Genomic DNA, 15,536 nt, shown 5'->3' with positions numbered 1-15,536 from the left:
GATTTCTGGACCGTAGGGCCAGTAGGACGGTCTTCCAGACCGTACTGTTCTCCCTCTCGACCTGTCCGTTACCCCGTGGGTTATACCTGGTCGTCCTGCTTGAGGCAATGCCCTTGCTGAGCAGCAATTGACACAGTTCGTCGCTCATGAAGGAGGACCCCCTATATGTATGTAGGCGGGAAATCCGAACAGGGAGAAAATGCTGTGTAGGGCTTTTATGATGGTGGTTGTGGTCATGTCGGGGCAGGGGATGGCGAACGGGAAATGGGAGTACTCATCAATCACATTGAGGAAGTACGTGTTGCGGTTGGTAGAGGGGAGGGGACCTTTGAAGTCCATGCTGAGGGGTCGACAGGGGGAAAGTGGTAGTTTGTATGAGGGGACGGGCTTTGTCGGCGTAATTGGGGACCCACTGAGCATAGTAGGAGAAAAATCCGAGGCATAGCTTCAGGGCCTTGGAGCAGTAAGAGCGGGGGAGTTCCATCAGGGGGCGCATGCGTTCCGGGTTGTGGCCTATCACTCCATTTCACACTACGTAGCCGAGGATGGCAAGGTGGTCGGTGCTAAACACGCATTTATCCTTGTTACAGGTCAAATTCAGGAGTTTTGCGGTTTGGAGGAATTTGCGGAGGTTAGTGTCGTGGTCCTGCTGATCGTGGCCGCAGATGGTGACATTATCGAGCTACGGGAAAGTTGCCCGTAAACCGTATCGGTCGACCATCCGGTCCATCTCTTGTTGGAAGACCGAGACCCCGTTTGTGACACCGAAGGGAACCCTTAAAAAATGGTAGAGACGCCCGTTCGCCTCGAACGCAGTGTACTTGTGATCGCTTGCGCGGATGGGGAGCTGGTGGTAGGCAGACTTCAGGTCTACCGTGGAGAAGACCTTGTACTGTGCGATCCTGTTGACCAGGTCGGATATACGGGGGAGAAAACCTGTTGATGGTCTGACTGTAGTCTATGACCATCCTATTCTTCTCCCCGATCTTTAACACCAGAACTTGTGCTCGCCAGGGGCTGTTACTAGCCTCGATGACCCCTTCCTTTAGAAGTCGCTGGACCTCAGACCTGATGAAGACCCGGTCCTGGGCACTGTATCGCCTGCTCCTGGTGGCGACAGGTTTGCAATCCGGGGTGAAGTTTGCAAACAGGGACTGGGGATCGACTTTGAGGGTCGCGAGGCTGCAGACAGTGAGGGGAGGTATAGGGCCGCCGAATTTAAATGTTAGAGTCTGGAGGTTACACTGGAAGTCTAACCCCAGGAGTGTGGCCGCGCAGAGGTGGGGGAGGACATAGAGCCTGTAATTTTTAAACTCCCTCCCTTGGACTGTGAGGTTCGCTATACAATACCCCTTGATCTCAACCGAATGGGAGCCAGAGGCCAGGGAGATTTTTTGATTGACGGGATGGACAGGAAGAGGACAGCATCTTACCGTGTCAGGGTGTATGAAACTCTCCGTGCTCCCGGAGTCCAGCAGGCAGGACATGTCGTGCCCATTGATCAGGACCTTCGTCGTCGCCGTAGAGAGGGTGCGGGGTCGAGACTGGTCCAAGGTGACTGATGCGAGTCGTGGCAGAAGATCGGAGTCATCATCGGGCGGTGCGTAGTCACCCGTGCCGGGGTCCTCGGAGCCAGTCCAAGATGCGGCGGCCACTGGTCGCACATGGCGGGGATGGACAAAATGGCGGCACCCATCCCCCGCACGTGGCGTCGGAAGCACAAGATGGTGGCGCCCGGAGGCCGCACGTGGCGTTGGGGGATGGGAACGGGGACGTTCGTGGGCCACACGGGGCCCTCGGAGAGAAACGGGGCGGCGTCCCGCAGTCGCTGCCCGGAACCGCAGCGACCTCCTTGGCTTGGCAGAGCGACAGAAAATGGCCCTTGTTACCGCAGCCCTTGCACGTTGCCGATCGGGCTGGGCAACGCTGTCGGGGGTGTTTTGCCTGACAACAAAAATAATAACGGGGCCCAACGGGGTTTCCAGGACGTCTTGCAGCGCAGGCCTGAGGTGATTCAGAGTCCGGAGGTGAAGATGAATTCCATGCTGCCCAGGGGGCCGCCGCGTGGTCCGGGGCGTATGAACGGGCGTTTCTGAACGCAACATCGGGAGAGTTCGCGAGGGCCCGTGCCTCCGTGAGGCTCAAAGTTTCCTTTTCTAACAGTCTCTGGCGGATTTGTGGGGACCACATACCCGCAACAAATGCGTCTCGGATTAACAAATTGGTGTGCTCATTAGCAGAAACTTGCGGGCAGCCGCAGTTCCTCCCCAGTACAAGGAGCGCACGGTAAAAATCGTCTAACGACTCACCTGGGGTCTGCTGCCTTGTAGCCAGCAAGTGCTGAGCGTAAACTTGATTCACCGGTCGGATGTGGTGTCTCTTTAGCAGTTCCATGGCGGAGCCATAGTCGGACGTGTCTTCGATGAGCGTGTAGATGGCGGGACCTACGCACGAGTGCAGGATGTGCAGCTTCTGCTCCCTCGTCGGTACGTTTTCTGCCATGCTGAGGTAGCTATTGAAACAAGCTAGCCAATGCTTGAATGTAGCTGCTGCGTTAGCTGCGTGGGGGCTGAGTCGTAAACACTCCGGCTTGATGCGGAGCTCCATCTTTTAGAATTGTGTTGATTAAATTGATGCGCGATCAATAACTACTGAAACGAGGATGCAGTCCGAATTGAAGGCTTTAATCAACAAGATGTTTCCCCAGCAGCTCGAGTACAGAAAGAGGCTGGCTGCTGGGAAACACGGGTCCTTATACCCCACCTCACTGGGCGGAGCTACCTTACATTCCGACCAATTAAATGCAAACACTTGGGCCAATAAGCAGCGAGCCTTCTCCACCAATGGTAGCTCACACTCGCAGGTAACATAGTACCTCTAGTCATACTACCACAGGCAGGAAACCAGAGCACCCGGATGAAACCCAGAGAAGGAGCCAAAATTCTCCCAACTAGCTTCATTGTCTCATCCAATGTAGAAACTGGATCTGTAATGTGAAGAAGCAGATCAGCTGCATACAAGGACACTCTATGCTCACTCCCTCCCTGACTTATCCTCTTCCACCTACCAGAAGTTCTTAATGCTATAGCCAGTGGTTCAATTGCTAAAGTAAATAGAAGCGGAGACAATGGACATCCTTGCCTCATAGCCCTCTTTAGCGGAGAATAACCTGAGCTTAAGGCATTGGGACGAACACCAGCAGTGGGGGCAATGTACAACAACCCAATCCAAAAAATGAACTTTTGCCCAAACCTAATCTTCCCAGGAATCTCAACGATTCCCACTCTATCAAACGCTTTTTCGGCACCCACAGAAATAATCACCTCCAATTCAGGCACAGGAGAGGACAATGTTTAACAGCTGACTTATACTGGCTGACAATTGCTGACCCTTAACGAAGCCTGTTTGGTCCTCCACAATCCCACAATCACTTCTGGGAGGCAGGACTCCAACCACTATGCCAACACCATTGATCAAGCAATTTGGCACCTGCATTGGTTCAAGAAGGCAACTCACCACCACTTTCTGAAGAGCATCTAGGGATGGATAATAAATGCTGGCCGAACCAGCGACGCCCACACCCCCTAAATTAATTTTTAAAAAGTACAGGCACCAGGTCCACGATGGCCACCAAACCCACCAACAAGACAAAACAAAGAGAAATTCGTGGTCGCCATCTGCGAACCAACCCAACCCTCCACCCAACATAGCCCACCATCTTCCCCTGACACTTGTCGGCAGTTAAGAAGGCAAATGCAATGTTAGCATTCATGTCGCGAGGGCTAGAATACAAGACCAGGGATTTACTTCCGAGGCTGTACAAGGCTCTGGTCAGACCTCATTTGGAGTATTGTCAGCAGTTTTGGTATCTAAGGAAGGATGTGCTGGCCTTGGAAAGGGTCCAGTGGAGGTTCACAAGAATAATCCCTGGAATGAAGAACATGTCGTATGAGGAACGGTAGAGGATTCTGGGTCTGTAATCGTTGGAGTTCAGATGGATGAGGGGGCCGGGGGGGGATCCTATCTTACAAGATACTGCGAGGCCTGGAAAGAGTGGAAGTGGAGAGGATGTTTCCACTTGTGATAAAAACTAAAACCAGAGGACACCATCTCAGACTAAAGGGACAATCCTTTCAAACAGAAATGAGGAGGAATTTCTTCAGCCAGAGGGTGGTGAATCTGTGGAACTCTTTGCCAGAGAAGGTTGTGGAGGCCAAATCACTGAGTGTCTTTAAGACAGAGATAGATAGGTTCTTGATCAGGAAGGGGATCAGGGGTTATGGGGAGAAGGCAGGAGGATGGAGATGAAAAAATATCAGCCATGATTGAACGGCGGAGCAGACTCGATGAGCCAGGTGGCCTTTCTGGTCCTATTATGCTCTTATGGTCTTCCCCGATCCCCATCAACACCACACCCAAAAGTACATACTCATGGCAATGAGGCAACCATAAACCCCTACATCTACATCCTACATCTACTAATCCCAACCACAGACTAAACAAAAACATTGTCCAAATTTAAACTAGATGACTTCTGGTGGCGGCCATGAGCTGAGCGGTCGCATGAAAGGTGGCTCTCCCATAGAAACAGTTCCCCAGCTTTTTTTTTTATTTACATAGAATTTACAGTGCAGAAGGAGGCCATTCGGCCCATCGAGTCTGCACCGTCTCCTGGAAAGAGCATCCTACCCAAGGTTAACACCTCCACCCTATCCCCATAACCCAGTAACCCCACCCAAAACTAAGGGCAATCTTGGACACTAAGAGCAATTTATCATGGCCAATCCACCTAACCTGCACATCTTTGGACTGTGGGAGGAAACCGGAGCACCCGGAGGAAACCCACGCACACACGGGGAGGATGTGCAGACTCCACACAGACAGTGACCCAAGCCGGAATCGAACCTGGGACCCTGGAGCTGTGAAGCGATTGTGCTATCCATAATGCTACCGTGCTGGTTAGCTTGACTCCCAACTGCTACTCAACCGACTAAGATGCTGATGAGCCAGCTACCAGGCCGCAAAAACAACAAAAGTAGAGATTGGAAAACCCCAACCCCAAAACTGTGAGTCCCGGGAGGAAGCCGAAGACCCAACGCTGACCCAGCCAACGATGGAGGAGCTGATCAAGTTCATCACAATGGTTGGGGAGGAGGGCTTCATCTAGCCCCCAGAGGTGGTTGGCCCACAGGTCGCACTGACAGAGACCCAAGTCGGGAGAACCACCATGGGCAATGATAGTAAGGTTCCATGGATTCCAAGACAAAGAGCAATCCTGAGGTGGGCGAAGAGCACGTGGTCCTGTAAGTGGGTTCTGAAAATGCCGCTCTCACAACAGGAGAGAGTAGAATGCTGGTTACATCAAGTCACACGTGGAGATGGCTGGAAAGAGGAAAATAATGGCTGACCCCACAGGAGTGTGGGGAGGGGGAGAAACAGAAACTCCTCATCAGAACAGTCACCTGGAAGGTAAGAACAAGAACAAGAACAAAGAAAATTACAGCACAGGAACAGACCCTTCGGCCCTCCCAGCCTGCGCCAATCCAGATCCTTTATCTAAACCTGTCTCCTATTTTCCAAGGTCTACTTCCCTCTGTTCCCGTCCATTCATATACCTGTCTAGATGCTTCTTAAATGATGCTATCGTGCCCGCCTCTACCACCTCCGCTGGTAAAGCGTTCCAGGCACCCACCACCCTCTGCGTAAAAAACTTTCCACGCACATCTCCTTTAAACTTTCCCCCTCTCACCTTGAAATCATGACCCCTTGTAACTGACACCCCCACTCTTGGGAAAAGCTTGTTGCTGTCCACCCTGTCCATACCTCTCATAATTTTGTAGACCTCAATCAGGTCCCCCCTCAACCTCCGTCTTTCCAACGAAAACAATCCTAATCTACTCAACCTTTCTTCATAGCTAGCACCCTCCGTACCAGGCAACATCCTGGTGAACCTCCTCTGCACCCTCTCCAAGGCATCCACATCCTTCTGGTAATGTGGTGACCAGAACTGCACGCAGTATTCCAAATGTGGCCGAACCAAAATCCTATACAACTGTAACATGACCTGCCAACTCTTGTACTCAATACCCCGTCCGATTAAGGCAAGCATGCTGTATGCCTTCTTGACCACTCTATCAACCTGCGTTGCCACCTTCAGGGTACAATGGACCTGAACTCCCAGATCTCTCTGTACATCAATTTTCCCCAAGACCCTTCCATTGACCATATAGTCCGCTCTTGAATTTGATCTTCCAAAATGCATTAAGGGGACTTAACGGACCAGTGAAATGTTCCAGAGTCTTCGCTCATCTGGACAGCCTAAGGGCCGACCTCGTCTTTTTACTGGAGACACATTTGAAAGAGAAGGACTGACTGAGGGAGGGTTAAGGAAAAGCTGGGTAGGACAGACCTCTCAGGTGTGATTTGGCGTGCAGCCAAAATGGGGAGGTGTTGCCCTCCATATTCAGGGAGGCACTGAAAGCAATGATAAGAGGGGAATCAATAGCATATAGGGTGCTTAGTGACTTTGGTGTCCGTGTTGAGGAGGGAAATGGGTCTCTATGATCTGCAGTATCATATCCTCTGGATTCCCCGATCCGCCGCGCCACTTTTCTGCCCCGACCCGCCGGCGGGATTCTCCATTACACCGGCCGGTCAATGGGGTTTCCCATTGTGGGGCAGCCCCACGCCGTTGGGAAACCCCCAGGCGCCAGCAAAACGGAGAATCCCGCCCCGGTCTTTGTCTTTTTTGGAGATCAGTGCAAGATGAGGTCTTGGAGATGAGGCCTGTGTAAGCTGGAGAGCTGATGGGCAGAAGTGATCGCGGAAGATCAGACCGGGTTTGTCAAGGGCTGACAGCTAACGGCGAAGATCACACATCTGCTGAACATGACTATGACCCCACTTGGGGAGGACACACCAAAAGTCTTCGATCGGATGAAATAGAGGTACCTCATGGAGATCCTTGAACAGTTTGGGCCAGTGTTCACCTCGTGCGTGAAACTACTGTACAGCGCTCCCATGGTGAGCGTGTGGACGAATACCACCAGCTCTGAATATTTCAGTCTGAACAGAGGCACGAGGCAGATTACCTAGTGCCCCGCTGCTGTTCGCATTGGCAATTGAGCCACTGTCCATCGCTCTCAGAGCAGCGAAGTGGTGGATAGGCATCCAGAGAGGAGTCAGGAGGCAGAGTTTCACTCTCTGTGGATGACTTGCTGCTCTGCGTTTCAGCCTCTAGCCAGCATGGGCAAGATAACGGCTTCCTGATGGAGTTCGGAGTGTTCACAGGATTCAAACTAAACATGAGCAAGAGTGAAATCTTCCCCGTGAGCCCCTGGGATGGAGGAGCAGTGTTGGAAAATGCTGCCATTCAAACTGGCTCAAATCAAGTTCAGGCATCTGGGCGCATAGAAAGCTCACAATTGGATGTAGCTCCAGAAGTGGAACGTGTCCAGCCTGGTGGAGGAGGTGGCGGGGAACCTACGGAGATGGGACTCGCTCCCTCTATCCCTGAAGGGAAGAGTGCGGACAATGAAATGAACATGCTGCCAAGGTTCCTCTTCCTATTCAGATCACTCCTGGTCTTCATCCCCAAATTCTTCTTCACCAAGGTGAATAAACTGACCATGACTTTTGCCTGGGCAGGAAAGAACCCTAGGATATGGAAAACCGTCATCTGGGCATCTGTCCCCTTAGGTGGGCATCTTACAAATTGAACAGGTGGGATTTTAAACAAAAGTACACTGAAAAACTGGACAAAAAGAGCTAAAATTGCAATACCCTGGTGGGAGCCACTCTGTGTGCATCTATCCTCTATATCCCATCACCGGAAGTCTGGGATAACTAACCAGCTTCAATTCCCAATTCACATGATCGAACATTTAAAATGCAAGACTGCCGAGTTGTGTTGTGAGACCTGCCGTTTACCTGGGTGTGCCGGAGGCATCACAGGAGAGGCCCAAATTGAGTTTCGCGCTAGGTACAAAACAGCACGCGAGTCACCCAATTGGTGGTGCCCGGCACAACCTGGATCACACCCGCCACTGGGTGTGAAAAGATAATCATATTTAAATGAGCCATCAGGTTAATTAGCCTAATGTATCATTTAAATATGCACCGCTTATTTGAGGTTGCATTCTCCCGGCGCCTGTGAGTAACCAGCCTCTGTCAATACCTCAAACGGTCACTGGTTAGAACTGGTTTTCACAAGTGGAGACCAGGCGTGAGATGGCCACTCCAAGGGTCTGGGAGTCTATTGGAGTCCCGCGGGTGGTTGGAGACAGTGTAGGGCAGTTGCCTGGCAATCCCCTGACATCCTGGCAGTGCCAACATACCAGGTACCCAGCTGGCACTGCCTGGGGATCAGGGGCACTGCCAGGGTGCCAGGGCCTGAAAGGTGCCATGGCCATGAAAGTGGGTATGAAGGGTGCAGGCTGGTGATGGAGGGGGTCGATGAAAGGGAGCAGAAAGGGGGGCCCCCTCATCGACCCCATAGTGGAGTGTTCTCACTTGGGGGGAACGTAGTGATGCCCATGTTTGCAGGAGCGGTGGCATTGCCTGGGATGGGGGATGGTGAAGAAAAAAATAATTTAAACCTGCCAACCTTTAGGTGTGGGAGCTTTATTATCTGAAATAAAGACTCCCACATTCACCTTGATATAATACCTGGAATGTCACCATGGGCTATTAATGAAATTCCACTTTTCACAACAGGTTAGTTAACTTAAGACAACCAACTCGGGGAGCAGATAGAGGACGGGACTTGGGCGGAGGCCTTGGAGAGAGTCAACTCTTCCTCCTCATGTGCGAGGCTTAGTCTCATCCAATTTAAGGTGCTGCACCGGGCCCACATGTCCGGGACTAGGATGAGTAGGTTCTTTGGGGGTGAGGACATGTGCACCAGATGTTCGGGGAGTCCAGCAAACCACGCCCATATGTTCTGGGCATGCCCAGCACTGGAGGAATTCTGGAAGGGGGTGGCGGGGACGGTGTCGAGGGTGGTCGGATCTAGGGTCAAACCAGGGTGGGGACTCGCGATTTTTGGAGTTGCGGTAGAGCCGGGAGTGCAGGAGGCGAAAGAGGCCGGTGTCCTGGCCTTTGCGTCCCTAGTAGCCCGTCGAAGGATTCTGTTACAATGGAAGGATGCAAGGCCCCCAAGCGTGGAGACCTGGATCAGTGACATGGCGGGATTTATAAAATTGGAAAAGGTCAAATTTGCCCTGAGAGGATCAATACAAGGGTTCTATAAACGATGGCAGCCTTTTCTGGACTTCCTGGCTCAGAGATAGGTAACTTGGTCAATAGCAGCAGCAACCCGGGGAGGGGGGGGGGGGGGGGGGGGGGGGGGTGCATTATTGTAGTGTTTATTCTGTAACTTTATAGTGTGTTAATTTGCGTTGTTGTTAAAATGCTGGGTTGTCCATGGGGATGGGGCGAATGTATATGATTGTTAATATTATTGTTATTTTCGGTATTTTACTAAGGTGCGTCAATGATGTATAAAATCAAAATTTTTCAATAAAAATTATTTTAAAAAAAAACTTAAGACAACCAATTTAGTTCAAATCAACACTTTTGACTAAATAGCATATATTCGAAGAAAAAATTAATTAGTCATTTGGTTCAGAACTTAAGTATTGCTGAAAAAAATATATTTTTTCCGGAGCTTTTTAATCTCATTAGGTGTTACTGCTGGTGTAATTCATTGGTATGAATCAGCAAACTTCCCCACTTTAGATCAGCTGAGTACAAGACAAAAAATTTGACAAATGCATATTTTTTAAGCAAAAGATAAATTACGTTATCCTCCTTTTTTCCTTTTCAATAGACAGAAAAACAAACTAAAAGAAAAGTTACTTCCATCGATAAAACCTTCAGACTAGTTCTTTTTTTAAAATCAAAAAAATATTTTGGAGAACCATAGAATTCCTACAGTGTAGAAGGAGGCCATTCGGCCCATCAGGTCTGCACCAGCCCTCTAAAAGAACATCCTACCCAGGCCAACTGTCCCACCCTATACCCGTAACCTCGTCTAACCTGTACATGTCAGGATACTAACGGAAAATTTATCATGCTAATCCACCTCATATCTTTGAACTGTGGGAGGAAATTGGGGCACTCAGGAAACCCACAGAGACACGGGGAAAAAGTGCAAACTCCACAAACCCAAGATCAGAATTGAACCCAAGCCCCCGATGCTGTGAGACAGCAGTGCTAACCACTGAGGGTTAAAATTGGATGTCTGGCAGGCATTTCAAGGCTTCAGAGATAAGCTTTATCTCTCAGCAACACATTGCAAAACCAACCCATGCAATTACTATCAGTCTACTGAGGGAAAGTGCCAGCAAGCAGCATTTGTTTCACAATAACCTACTCACTGATGCTTAGTTTGGGTTCTACCAGGGTCACTCAGCTCCTGACAACATTACAACCTTGGTTCAAATAGGGACAAAAGAATGAACTCCAGAGCAGGAGTGTGATAAAATTATCCCCTCTTGCTTGGACAAGTGCAGCTCCAACAACATTCAAGAAGTAGACGGCAGTGAGACAAAGCTGCCTGCTGGGTTGGCAGCCCGCCAACAATCATTTCCTCCCTCCACCACCGATGCACAGTCACAGCCTTGTGTACCATCTACAAGATGCACTGCAATAACCTACAAAGGTTACTTGGGCCGCACCTTTCAAACCCAACATCAGTATCATCTAGAACAGGGGTGGGCAAACTACGGCCCGCGGGCCGCATGCGGCCCGCCAAAGGTATTTCTGCGGCCCACCAAGTCATTTAAAAAAAAAAAAAAAAAAAAATTTTTTTTTAAATTTTTTTTTTTTTTTTTAAATTTTTTTTAAGGTTAATGGGGGGGGGGGGGGCTGTTGGGTTACTTACTGGTATAGGGTGGATACGTTGACTTGAGTAGGGTGATCATTGCTCGGCACAACGTCGAGGGCTGAAGGGCCTGTTCTGTGCTGTACTGTTCTATATGAGGCGCCCAGAATCATAACCGGGTGAAGTAATTATTTTACTTAATATACTATGCGGCCCTTTGTGAATTGTGAATTTCTGAATGTGGCCCTTGCACGGAAAAGTTTGCCCACCCCTGATCTAGAAGAACAGGAGCAGCGGACACATGGAAGCACCACCACTTGATATTCCCCTCTGTCTGTATTCAGTATTTTTAAGCCTTTCTCCACAAGCAATCTTGCAGCTGAACATTTAATGATGTCATCAGCCGCTTGTACAGGCAAATGGCAGTGTAACATTGTAGCCTTTAATATTAACATCTTTTAAATTAATCGCAACATTTTGGTTGAATCACAGAATCCCTACAGTGCAGAAAGAGGCTATTCGGCCCATGGAGTCTGCACCGACACTTCAAAAGACCACCTTCCTGAGGCCCAATCCCCTCGCCCTGTAAATCCACCCCAAGGTGAAATTTAGCATGGCCAATCCACCTAACCTGCACATCTTTGGAGTGTGGGAGGAAACCGGAGCACCCGGGGGAAACCCACGCAGACACGGGGAGAAAGTGCAAACTCACACAAACAGTGACCTGAGGCCGGAATTGAACCCGGTTCCCTGGCGCAGTGAGGCAGCAGTGCTAACAACAATTTCTTGAATCACCACACTAAAACTGGCGATGAGGTAGGCGAACAGCATTTGTAGACATCCAAAAAAATAATAAATGATTGAAATCGTGGCCAGATGAGAGCTGGCGACCGAGGAGCCACAGGAACCAAAAATATCACCAAAGTATCTGACGGAAACACTCAGAGACTCTGCCCGAAATGAACTCAGTAGCCGTGAGTAGCAAGCACCCTGCACCAACAAATTTCGTGCTGGGGATGTTGCAAAACATAAAGGGAAACAGGCTGAGCTCAGTGTTATGGGCCAGGGTTTAGAGAACCCCAAAGAGTATCATGGAGTTCACTTGACCCACAACTTTTAATAGATTGTGGTATGGGGAGCACACGGCCCACTCTACAGGTGTGGTACAGCAGAAATGGAAAAGTAGTTTTTAAAGCAAAACAATGTTTATTCTATGAACTCAAGTTAACCTTTTTAAAACAAACAGTGAACATCTTAGCAACCCATCAATTCAAATGCAACCCCAAAGACTACAACACTAAGTAATCCTTTAAGCTTTCCATTTCACATCAATAAGACTTAAAACACCTTTTACCAGAAGCACATTAGGTTTACATTCATTACTGAGAACATTTATAATTCTGAATTCACCAAATGATCAAGGGATAGTCTTTTGATGGAAGATAGAACAGCAATACACCTGCTTTGTCTGGCTTCAGCTCCAACACTGAAAACAAAACTAAACACACACCCTGCAGCAAACAGCCTAAAACTAAAGTAAAAAGCTGACAGACAGCCCAGCTCCACCCACTCTCTGACATCACTGCAGTAGTAAACACCCATTTCTTAAAGGTACTCTCGCTACAGATATTTATATACACACACCCATTTATAAACACCCATTTCTCAAAGGTACTCTCACATGACATTAGGGTGTACCTTGTTTTGCGGACAAAAGAAGCAAAGTAGTGCTAAACATACTCGGGTCCTCCAATAGGGAGAAATGGCAGGAAACTGTGGACGTTAAGTTTCATAACGCTTCAGTTTCATAAGTGTAACCAAGAAGAGGGCATCGCTATTCATAAAGGAGAGGGACACGTTGATTGGTGGTGTCTCAGAGGGATGCGTACACACTATAGAACAGGTCATTATTACGAGGGAGAAGGTGTTTGGTGTGTTAAAAAGCATTAAGGTAGACAAGTCCCCAGCGCCAGATGGTATCCATCCCAGATTACTGAGGAAGCCAAGAGATGAAATCGCTGGGCCTCTGACAGAAATCTTTGTGTCCTCATTGGCCACAGGTGAGATCCCAGAAGATAGGAGGGTAGCCAATGCTGTACCATTATTTAACAAGGGTTGCAAGGATAATCCAGACAATTATAAGCCTGGAAAGATTCTCAGAAATGGGGGGCTGGAAACACAAGTCAGAGTAGGAGTCCTTGAACCCGTTAAGCTGAATGATACGCCATTTGTACCCGTAGAAAAGATGGATCTATATGCATTTGTGGCAATTTTAAAGTCATTGTGAATCCTGTACTGTGGGAAGAACAGTACCCTCTACCCCAGATTGACGACCTATTCACTGGAGGCCACCACATCAGTCAACCTCAGTCAAGCGTAACTTAAAATGAACATGGATCATGATTCACAACAGTCCTAAATGATTGTGACACACAAAAAGGGTTATTTTGATGCAAAAGATTGCCATTTGGAATCACTTCAGCGGTAGAATTGTTCCAACAAGCAAATCGTAAGCGTCCAGTGTTACCTGGATGACATCTTGGTGACTGGGAAGAACAAGGAAGAACATTACACAGAGAGTGGTGAGTGCGTGGAATGCATTGCCAGCAGGGGTGGTGGAGTCAGAGTCATTCGGGATATTTAAGCAACTCTTAGACAGGCACATGGACAGCAGTAAATTGAAGGAGTGTAGGCTAGTTTGATCTTAGATTAGGATAAATGGCCGGCAAAACATCGTGGGCTGAAGGGCCTGTACTGTTCTATGTTCTATCTCCACAATGTAGATACCACAATTCAGAGATTTGAAGAGATTAAGAGTCTGTTATAACCTGCCTACTTACCACTGGCTGGAGACTGACGTCAATCCCACAATCCTTAGGGAGCACGAGCCTCTCCAATGAGGGGGGCAGAGAAATCATTAGCAGAGTCCCTGCATAAATAGAGCTGGCCAGTTTGGAACCAGCCAAAGAGGAGTGAGGAGCAAGAGTACTGCTGCTGTATATGTAATTGTAAAAAAATGTTATTTCTTCCTATTCTACAAACTCGTGCTGGATTCTTTGTGGCCCTCACAAAAGAGTCCAAAAAAAACAAATGTGAATTTCTCCAATCTTCAGTTGAATATTTGGGTCCTGTCATTTGAGTTAAAGCAACTGCTCAAGTACCTTTACAGGCGCTGTTTCCAGGAGAGAGGAGGCGGGAATCTCTGGTTTAAATGGTGTTACATTAACCGTGTCTGTTAATGACATCTTAGGGACTGCCACACAAAGGGACTGCAACATAAACTGCTTATCGTCAAACTATTTCGACAGTCAAAAACATTAGAACATAGAACATAGAACAGTACAGCACAGAACAGGCCCTTCGGCCCTCAATGTTGTGCCGAGCCATGATCACCCTACTCAAACCCACGTATCCACCCTATACCCGTAACCCAACAACCCCCCCCCCCCCTTAACCTTACTTTTATTAGGACACTACGGGCAATTTAGCATGGCCAATCCGCCTAACCCGCACATCTTTGGACTGTGGGAGGAAACCGGAGCACCCGGAGGAAACCCACGCACACAGGGGGAGGACGTGCAGACTCCGCACAGACAGTGACCCAGCCGGGAATCGAGCCTGGGACCCTGGAGCTGTGAAGCATTTATGCTAACCACCATGCTACCCTGCTGCCCCTGAAGACACCTGAGACACCTGCACCTCAAAATGATGACCAACATCGATCTTTCTGTATCTTCCTGAATTACGACGGAAGTTATGTCCCTAATCTGGTGATTATTCTAGAACTCTCGTACGTCAAAATAAAAAGTGAAAATGGGGGAGGGGGGGGGGGGATCATTATGAGAGAGCATTTGTGAAAGCAAATGAGGTGCTACTCAAGTCAGGAGTCCTGACATTTTGATTCAAATTTACTCCTGCAACTGGCATGTCACGATTCACCTTATGGGCTGTGATGGTGGCTCCTACAGGTGAACAGAAACTGATAAACTTTGCATCAAGCACTTTGAATAAAACCAAAAGCATGTATGCATAGATAGAAAAAGAAGCCTTAGAAAACATTGTTTTGGAACAAAACGGTTCTACCAATTCCTGCATGGGAGGAAATTCATTTTATATACGGACCATTGTCCACTAACAATGATTCTTGGACTAAATCCCAGGATTCCATCACTGGCAGCGAGCAGAATGCAGAGGTGGGCATTGCTCTTGTCAGCATACATGTGCACGACCAAGTATCGTCAATCAAACCTTCATGAGAAAGCAGATGGATTCTCCAAACACCCTTACCAGATAGTTTGCCGATAAGCAGTTTGTGTGCAAACATTTTCTACTTCAAGCAAGTAAATAACGCTTCTGTACCACAGGACAGGTGGAGGAGTAAACCAGCAGTGATCCAGTACTGGCAGAGGTTATGGACATGGTGCTTCAAGGTAAGACTTCAGGAGCAAGCTCGGAGTTAAAGCTTCCACTCGAAGACTTGCATTATCCGTATGAGGCAAGATCAATTGTACAAAGACTAAGGTCGGACGGGTGGTCGCCGAGTTGATATAGGCCTCAAAGCAAGCTAGCGAGTGATTAAAGTCCTTTTTGGCGTCGCTTGATTACGGATCCAGCTGCAGGCGATTTGGTTTGATTCAGACGTCCATCTTTTAGAAAATCTTACTGCAATAAATTGATGCACGATCAATTGTACAAAGACTAAGGTTGGAAA

This window comes from Scyliorhinus canicula, chromosome 13, assembly GCF_902713615.1.
Source record: "Scyliorhinus canicula chromosome 13, sScyCan1.1, whole genome shotgun sequence".
Lineage (NCBI taxonomy): Eukaryota > Metazoa > Chordata > Chondrichthyes > Carcharhiniformes > Scyliorhinidae > Scyliorhinus > Scyliorhinus canicula.
Note: the sequence above shows the minus strand (reverse complement) of the source record.